The sequence below is a fragment of the Chelonia mydas genome, chromosome 5 (assembly GCF_015237465.2).
Source record: "Chelonia mydas isolate rCheMyd1 chromosome 5, rCheMyd1.pri.v2, whole genome shotgun sequence".
NCBI classification, from domain to species: Eukaryota; Metazoa; Chordata; order Testudines; family Cheloniidae; genus Chelonia; species Chelonia mydas.
In genome coordinates, this window is record NC_051245.2 from 73245146 (window position 1) to 73254707 (window position 9562).

The 9562-nt window shown below is 41.8% G+C and overlaps 1 long non-coding RNA gene across 1 annotated transcript; it reads right to left on the reverse strand.

Annotated features, from left to right (window-relative positions):
* Positions 1 to 295: 295 nt before the first annotated feature.
* LOC122465885 lies at positions 296 to 7336 on the reverse strand. Its single transcript, XR_006291011.1, has 3 exons — positions 7239 to 7336; positions 4049 to 4330; positions 296 to 307 (listed from the first exon to the last, which is right to left on the reverse strand). It is a non-coding gene; the product is annotated as an uncharacterized LOC122465885 (long non-coding RNA).
* Between the last annotated feature and the right edge of the window lie 2226 nt (positions 7337 to 9562).

A 9562-nucleotide genomic window follows, 5' to 3' on the forward strand; every position in this document is an offset into this window, starting at 1 on the left:
AACCTGACTGCTGATCCATTCAGCGCATCATGGAACAGAAAGTGGCAGAGAATATAAATCCTGCAAAATGCTCTAAAACTTTAGCAATGATAAAAAAAGTTTGGAAAAGACAGAATTGTTTAATTCTACACATTTTCAGCTTAGATTAGGAGATACCTACTATGGATAATAAACTCTTTATAACATCATTTTTTGCTCCTAGATATTGCCAAGAGCATCATAAACTTGCTATTCACACTTTCTGAGGTTATTGGTGCTATTAAAATTATGCCTTCTTTAATGCCCTCTGAACCTTTCCACTGAGATCCTACTTTCACAGAGATATTTTCAGAGATATTTTCAGGTACACATTTACAGTGAAGAAAGTGGCTAAACAGTTCTTTGAATATCTCCATTTCTGTGAACAAAAGACTATTTTCAAAGCTTGTACACGTGCTATTCAGTATTTTGTATCGACTTATTTTTACTTAGTAGTAGGTAGGACTGTGTGGAATGACATTTGTAGCAATTCATTTATTCTAAAACATATATTGTAATGAACAGCTGAAAATGTCCAGATAACATGCGGGGGAAAAGGGGAGGAGCATTATCTAACTTAGTGGGAATCAGTCTCCTAAGTACCCCGAAGATCTGGGCCCACATAATTTCCCCCATGGAGCTAGCTGTCCAGATTTGTTTTTTATTTATATTTATTTATTTATAGTTGATTCATCGTCAATCACAAAAGAAAGTAAACTTCAGTCTCAATCTGAAATTCTTTGAGCTGGGGTTATGTGCTGGGCAAAGTATGAGAGGAGGTATGGAACAGAGTCTCAAAAGCATGGCTAAAGATTATTTTTGAGAGCAATTAGCTTAACCTGTAAACAAATATTTTTGCTCGAAGCTAAAAATAATACCACTATATTGTCAGCGATCCCAATTAAAATCCTAAATTATGGCTACTCACTAGAGCAGTGCAAAACTGGTCTGTTTCCATCTGCATGCGTTTCAAACAAACATTTTTGTGTGTTCCATGGGTTAAAATCCTTATAGTTTCGCTTTGTCATTTGAGTTTAAGTGGTCCCAAAAACTCAAAGTGTAACTCAGCTGGAGCAGCCAAGTTTCTCATAGTTTTGGACACAAAACTATAAATTCCTCCCTGGAACTCACAGGAGGAAAATGGATTGGCTCAAAATTCAGCATAGATTCACTCTAAATCTTCTCTGATTTGGAGAACTTGAGCTCAGTTTGGGGGTTCGTTATGAATCAACATTCCAAAAATGTTCTCAACGACCCTTAAAATTGAATCTGTGCGTGCAAGGCCCGGATAGGCCTTACTGCACCTTGAAGTAAAGCTTTGACCCATCTTTTGTGAAAATTCCTAAATATTTGTTATTTGAAGCAGTGGTTTTGTCTCCAGAAATAAAATGGAAACAAACTATAACCCAGTATAATGGTTCCACACACTCACCCTGAAGAAGTTAATGTTGGCTAGAGGGACTAATTATCCTATTAGGCTGCTAGCTGGGGGACAGTTAGTCTGTGAGGAAAGCCCTAATTAGGGGAAGCTCATCTGTGCAGGAACGGGTAGGGTTCCTATAAAGCCAGGGAGCTGGTAGCAGAAAGGGGGCTAAAGGGAAGCGGTCTCTTCCTGGGGAGAGGGAGTGTGTCAGGGGCTAAGGAATTTAGTCTGCAATTATTCCCTAGAAGGAGGAAGTTTGGACTGTCAAACCCAGAATATGGGGAGCCAGAAGGTATAGGAAAGGCTCAGGGAAAAGGAAGCAAGGCTTAAGATGGTATAAACTTTGGTTGCTGATTAGAGGGTCCCTGAGCTGGAACCTGGAGAAAAAGGCAGTTCTGGATTCCCCTACTAGCCACTGGCATAGGCGCCGACTTCACCTCTGACTATTGGGTGCTCAACATGCGCCCCCCCCCTGGCCCTGGCCCCACCCTTGCCCCTCCCCCATTCCACCCCTTCTCCAAAGTCCCCACCCCACCCCACCATCAACCCCACTCCCACCCCTTCCCACCCCCATTCCACCCCCTTCCCCCAAGTCCCTGCCCCTGCCCTGCCTCTTCTCCGCCTCTTCCCCTGAGCGCGTGGCTCCCCACTCCCCCCCTCCCTCCTAGAAAGTCCTAAGCTCCGCCAAACAGCTGTTAGGCAGCAGGGGGCGGGAAACACTGGGTGGGAGGGGGAGGAGCAGGGACGCGGTGCACTCAGGGGTGGTGGGGGGAGCTTGGCTCCGGTGGGTGCAGAGCACCTGCTAATTTTTCCCTGTGGGTGCTCCAGCCCCAGAGCACCCACAGAATCGGCACCTATGGCCACTGGGGAAGTGACACCATTGGTGCATTAAATGAGAAGACTGCCTGGGACCATTTGTGAGGAAAGACTGTGATACCCTGGAAAGGGAGGACTATAGTGAACTGGCTGAGAGCCAAGCCATGAAGACAGCACCCCGAGTTGCAGAGAGCAAGAGAGAGACAGCAGGGTACACAGTGAGCAGTGGAAGGGGATGCTGGACCTGGAAAAAGCTCATCCCCAGAGTGGCTATGAGGAGGCATCCCTAGTGGTGAGTGGACACCCTGACACCAAGATAAGATGTTTTCTTCCTCCAAGGTTTTAGTTATGATCAGCTCCAGAAACTACCATGTTTTTGAGGTAGTTCCAGGCTTTCCTTAAACTCAAACAGAAGTAGTGCATTTTATTAAATCAAATGGCCTGAAATCTGTTGAATACCGTTGAGCTGGAGGGGAGTCATGCAATCCGCTCATTAATAGAGCGGCCTTTGGAACATCTGAAGAAGAATCTCCACTGTTTTTAATTTATTTTTTTCTTTTGAAAAGGCCTTTGTCTTTGTGACGATGATCTGGACAACACAAAGCAATGCAAACAGAATCTTTATACGGAAAGGAATATGCAGCTGGGTCCCACTTCTGCAGCAGTGACTGGGGAGGACCTGAAGCTACATGTTTTTCATGTAAAACAATTGGGTTGTGTTTGGAACGTATCTCAGAGTTAGCACACTAACCCACAATCCCTAGTCTAGCCCATGTGTTGTGCTGCAATAATTGTGGACAGAAACTGATTACATCGTGTATTTAGGTGCCTGTGGGTGATGCACCACATACTCCCCTGCAACCGCCCCCTCCCCTGCCAACTCTTCCAGCAATGTAAGAGGAGGAGATAGGGACAGGCTACTGCTACACTGGGTGGAAGTACTGTAGAAACTTTAATTTGCCTTTCTCCCTTACAGCACCTGCCTACCGAGCTCCAGCCTAGTGCCAGAAGAGCTAACTTGTCCTAGGAGAGAGCCTGGAGCCCTGTTCCTACACTCTGTCAGGTTCCACTCTTCCATCTTCCACACCAGCTGGGAGAGACCTCCAATAGTCAGGGAAGATATATCTATCTCAAGAGTTAAAGGGGATTCTCATTCCCTGACCAACCACCCAGGCAACCACCAGCTGGAACCCACTACCTGTCTGACAAACAACCCCACAGGGATCACTTGCCTGATGCCACTTCTGCCAGCACAGTCTGCAGGATGCCGCTACTGATGTTACTATGAAGAATAGCTATAGGCAAGGGGAGCCAACTAGAGATGCCTAATGAAGTACTGGGGCAGGGCGGGAGAATGGTGGGTTGGGAGGTTTTCAGCCAGAAGATCCAGGAGGTTTTTTGTTAAGGGATTGAGTAAGGAGTTAATTAATTTTTTAATGGGTTTTGGGTGGAGGAGGGAAAAGAAAAGTATGGAACTGATGGGGTTTTGGGGTGGTGGGGGAATAGGTATTTTTTACCTAAAAATAGCACATTACATTTTCTCTTCTTCCTATTAAATAGGAAGACCTGTCACGCCACTGCTTTTTAAACGACAGCCCTATTCATTTCAATGTGGCTTTCTGCTCTAAAGCCTAATCACATGGTCACTGGAGTGAGATTTCTTCTACTTGAATGTTTTACTCAGTTATCTGTAGGCTTGACAGGACTTGGTAAAGGTTGATTTCCCTGGCATACAGAAATAGATGGAAAAAATTATCCATTGATAAAGAGTACAACCTCCCTTGCACCCACCAGAATCCACTACAGGTCCCATGGCTGTAGAGAGCCGTCTACAGTCCCGCTCCCTCATTCGTCGGCTGGGAAGTATGGGCGCTGTCCCTGGGTCAGGACTGCAGGAGCAGTTCAGCAGTGGGGAGGGCCTCCCCCGTTGCCAAGGGCTCATCCTCGTTCTTGCAGTCCTGGCTGGGAGTCTCTGCACTGCCCTACCAGGACTGCAGCCTTCCCTGCACTTTGCACCTGCAGGGATCCAGTGCCACCAGTTCTTTGCCAGGCAAGGAACCCCCTGGAGCCCCACTGTGGAAAAAATATTAAAATTGATAAAAATCAGAAAAAAAGTTAAGTAAACCTCTATATTAACCATGAAAATTACTACAAAAAATTGAACTCTGCCAAACCTAATTATGTATTAGCAGCGGACTTTCCTTTACTCCCAAGTGTTCCATAATGCTCTATCCAGTTCTACTGGGGTAGTTATACTGCCACAACTATCTTCTATTGGTTTTCATGTTTGTAAATTTATTTAGAGAATAATAATTTGACTCCATCACAAAGGTTCTAGACACCATGACACTCTCATTAATCTTACAACACAATACCTCAAGCAGCATTAAAAATATGTACATATGTTTATCCCAATATCTTTACTGAGAATAATATTTACTGGCTATGTGAGTTGTTGCGTTGTTTGTTTTTGTGTTAAATCCTTCTAGCTTCTAGTAGTCGAAACTCTTCATGCCAATTGGGAAGGACATTTGCCTCTTGGGAAATTTCCCAAGTGCCATAGTGCCAAGTTGTGACCCATTTTTGAGCTTTACAAAAGAAGGATTTAATTTCCTTTTACGTTTATTTTATGTTTTAGTTTTACTTTTGTCAGCAACGACACAGCCTAGGGGGTCATTCCAAAAGTACCATTAAGTAATGTGCAAATACAGAGCTGACAAGCATCCGCTAACACTTTGCATTAGAACTGGAACTGAATATCTTCAAAATGACTTTTGGTGGCAGACTTTTTAAGATCAGACCCATAATGTACTTTTCTATTTTTTACTTGACATATCACTCTCATATACAAAAATGAATTGTTGCTTGATTTAAATTTTGTTCTCATATGCCTCACAAGATGGTATAGGGCCAATTATTATGTCAGATCATGCACTGGTCTATGAAGTATTATCTGGACTGCATATTTCAGCTGACATATGAAGATTTTGCTGTGAAGTTGAACATCTCACACTAAAAAAAGTGAAAACTCTTACAAGTTTACTTAAACAAGAATAATAATTACAAGGATGTTTCCTGCGATATGAGATACCTTAAGTTTTTACACAAGGCCATTTCATTTTGTCTGCATTTCAAAGGAAAACTTTAAAATGGAGACAGAAAATATTAATGAGAGAAATCATTCAACATATTTTAAACACTCAATGCTACAGATAAATTAAATGTGCATATGAACAAAGAAATAAACAATTCATAAGAAATTTAAAAAACTTATATTTTGAAAAAAAAGAAAAAACCCAGAAAGGTATTTTTTCTATTCAAATATTTAAAAAAAAAATCATCTTCCGTCTACCACCTGACATTTGCCCTCTCCAAGTATTTTTGTTTAAAAATCAAACTACTGTACTCACCTTTTTTACTTTCTTGTAAAGAGGTTACTATGATAATCACAGTGAGCTTTGATTAATATACTGCAAATGCTTTTCTAGAGTAGACATTTTTGCTCTTCATCTTGCATTTCCCACTCTGCATTTCCACTCCCATGCCTTTTAACAGCCCTGGTTCACAGAAAAACACTATAGAAAAATTCATCCTTCCCTCCCAGTGATTCTTGGAAGCTGAGTGACTGTTTCATTGGAACCAAATACAGCTTATTATAAATATTCCAAGTAAAATGTCTTCCAGTTTTATTTGCTGATTTTTTTCTATTTTATTGGGATCAGTAGAGTTTAAATAACTGCTTCGGGGGGGGAAGCGGGGGTATGGGGATTCCACAAACTCCCTTGGAAGCCTATCCCAGAGCTTAACTATCTTCATAACTAGACATTTTTGCCCCCCAATATCTAACCTAAATCTCCCTTGCTGCAGATCAAACCCAATATTACTTGTCCTACCTTCAATGGACATGGAAAACAAGTGATTCACCATCCTCTTTATAATCGCCCTTAACATATTTGAAAACCACTATCAGATTCCCGCCCCGCCCCAGTCTTCTTTTCACAAGACTAAACATACCCAGTTTTAACCCTTCCTCACAGATCAGGTTTTGTGAACTTTTTTATTATTTTTGTTGCTCTCCTCTGAACACTTTCTCCAGTTTGTCCACATCTTTTTTAAAGTCTGGGGCCCAAAACTGGACACAATACACCAGCTGAGGCCTCACCAGTGCCAAATACAGTGGAGGAATTATCTCCTTTATTTTACATACGATACTCCTGTTAATATACTCCAGAATATTAGCCTTTTCTGCAAGTGCATCACATTACTGGCTCATATTCAATTTTTATCCACTATAACTCCCAGATCCTTTTCATCAGTACTACTACACAGATAGTTATTCCCCATTTTGTATTTGTGCAATTATTTCTTTTCCTTTGGGGATAGTACCTTACATTTGCCTTTATTGAATTTCATCCTGTTGATTTCAGGCTAATTCTCCAATTTATCAATGTCACTTTGAATTCTAATCCTATCCCCCAAAGTGTTGGCAACCCCCCCAACATGGTGTCATCTGCAAATTTTAGAAGCATACTCTCCACTCTCTTACTGAAGTCATTAATGAAAATACTGGCTTAACCCTGGACAGACCTCTGTGGAACCCCACTAAATACATCCTCATGGTTTGATAGTGAACCATTGATAACTACTCTTTGGATTTTCTGCCAGTTGTGCCCCCACCTTATAGTACAATTCTTTAAGTTAATTTCACACCAGACATTGTGTGAAGGGGTCTGCTCCCCACAGGCTCTGCCTTGTGGTCAGCTGGGGGTGTGACAGGTACTCTTCTGTCTTGCCACTCTCTGTTAATAACCTGCAGTTGTCCATCCTCTCCCCTAGCTTCCAATCCAAGGCCCAGAGATAGGAGGCTGAGTCCTGCAGTGATATGCAGCTGCCTCCCCAGATCACTTCCTACCAACCTTCCCAAGCTAGAAGGAACAGCAAAGACATGTAAACAAAATACATCAATGAAGTCGTCTCCAACCTTGCAAATGTAGACCATCAGTAGTCAGGGGCCCCAGCAGCTATGCCTCCTACAGGGCTACTTTTGCAGAGCTTCAGAGTGTAGGTCTGGCTCACCTCCGCTGGTTGCCTCCACGTGAGCTACACTGTTCCCCTTTTAAGCTCTCTCAACCCTGTGCATGCATTGCAGGTGTGGCAGGGTAGAGATGCCTGGGCCCACAGCAAATCCTTAATCCCTTCCTCTCCAGTGTGGGAATTTCAAATTGACATTTTTTGTTGTGATTTTCTGTTAAGCTCTACTTAACAGAAACATCAGGGTTTTACTAGCTTCAATACTTGTGAAAAATCAATTTCTCCCCCAGTATGTATTTTACAATCAGGTAGAGTATGGAGTTCTGCCTTGCTTTTAAGCATAGTAGATGAAATCTTTGAACTTGCTGAAAAAAATGGGAGTTTGGCCATTGGCATCAATTGGGGCAGGATTTCACCCCAGGTGTAGGCTGTTGCTGGATACCATTTCTTCCCTTTAGACTTTTCATATTCAATCTATTCCTTTTCTTTACATATGCTCGTCTCACACAACAAAGAACCTACATTGGAGTACATCCCTACTGCAATTAACGTTTGAGGCTGGCCTGTGCCAGCTGACTCAGGCTCACGGGGCTCAGGCTAAGGGGCTGTTTTAACTGCGGTGTAGATGTTCAGGCTCAGGCTGAAGTCCAGGCTCTAGGACTTGGCAAGATGGGAGAAGGGCCAGCCATGGGCTTTTAATTGCAATGTAGATATATCTATATGGCTCCACACTGGGAGACCCTGATTAACAACTCCAGTATTGCCAAGTCATCACAAGGAGGATATCACTACCTAGACAGCTATCATTAACTCTACTGTGCTGTATTTATAGGTATGAGTGGAAAGTACTAATTCTTAACTAATTGATTGATTATCTGTATCTGAGGCTGGCATACTAAGGGAGCTTTCTATTGTATTTTTTCTATTGTACTTCATTCTGCAAATCAATTTAAAAAAATTCCCATCTCATTTGCCTTTGAGATCTGAGCCAGGATCTGAATTAGGTGCCAGAAAGCTTTTTAAGTTTTGGAAAGGCATGGATGAAGATTCCCTATTCCTACAACAATATACATAACTTGGCCTCTTTTGTTCCTTAACATTTCTGGGTTCCCCCAGCCTGGCCTCCAGGTTTCTTCTGCCACTTTTCCTTGTTGAGACCTGTCTAATCCGCTGCTAGTTACCAAGAATCTCCTCCCTCCCACCATGACACATTTATGCCCTTTCTCACTTGTTCTCCCACACTGCTCTATACCTTTGAGATCAGTAGCAATGTTCAGCCTCTTTGCTGAGCTTCCATTTTATATCTCTCAGTTGCCTTGACTTTAAACCTTCTGTCATTTCACTTGCTCAATGTACTGTGGAGTTTTCTGCCCCAGAAAATGTGAGAGCTTATGAGATTTAAAGTGTGAACACCTAAGCCACAGTAGAGAGGATTCTAAACAGTGGATCCTACAGTAGTTCTTAAAAGGTAGACATCTTAAGAGGTAAGGGCTGGGGGTAACTCTCAGGAAGGACAGGGATATAAGGAATGAGCTTAAGGGAGGTTTGAAGGAGAGGAAGATAACTAGGTCCATAAGAGGAGGTGATAGTAGTGGTGGAAGGGCATATGTTAGGGAGTAGAAAAACTGAATGGGAGAAAAAAAACATTCTGAAGTCTTGGTGATAGTTTGGATACACGTGAACATTTGGATGTTTATCTGAACTGCCAAACCTGTGATGGAGTCTGATCAATATTTTGAACTCCTCTTCTAAGAGATGAAAAGATAATGCACTACTCCCCCAGACCTTCCTAGAGAAAGCAACAACTACATTTTTAAAGAAAATAATGCTTAAATTAACTACCTGCAGAAAATTAACTTGACTTGAGCTCATGTTTTCCAAACAGTTTTATTGTTTGAGAATTTAGCACCACTCCACAGCCTTAAGTGGCATCAGAACAATAGTTTAACCATAGAACTGTCAGAATGTAATATTGCATCTAATAAAATCTAATAGTTAAATAAAGTTTAAAAAGGCAAACATTATTTTCTTAGGGGCAGTAGAGTGATACTTCAACATGATATTTCTGGTGCAAGATACAAATATCTTGCTAAGTATATTTATTTGCAGTCTTGGTGCTTTCTTCCCTGTTCAGTAAATTATTATGCTTAGTTAGGTTTGCTTTACTTAAAAGTATAACATCTATAAATAAAAAAGTATTAAACTTTGTTTCCTAATCTGGTTCCAGCAGAGGTTATACCATAGTTCTCTTATATAACATGTAACTATGTTGGA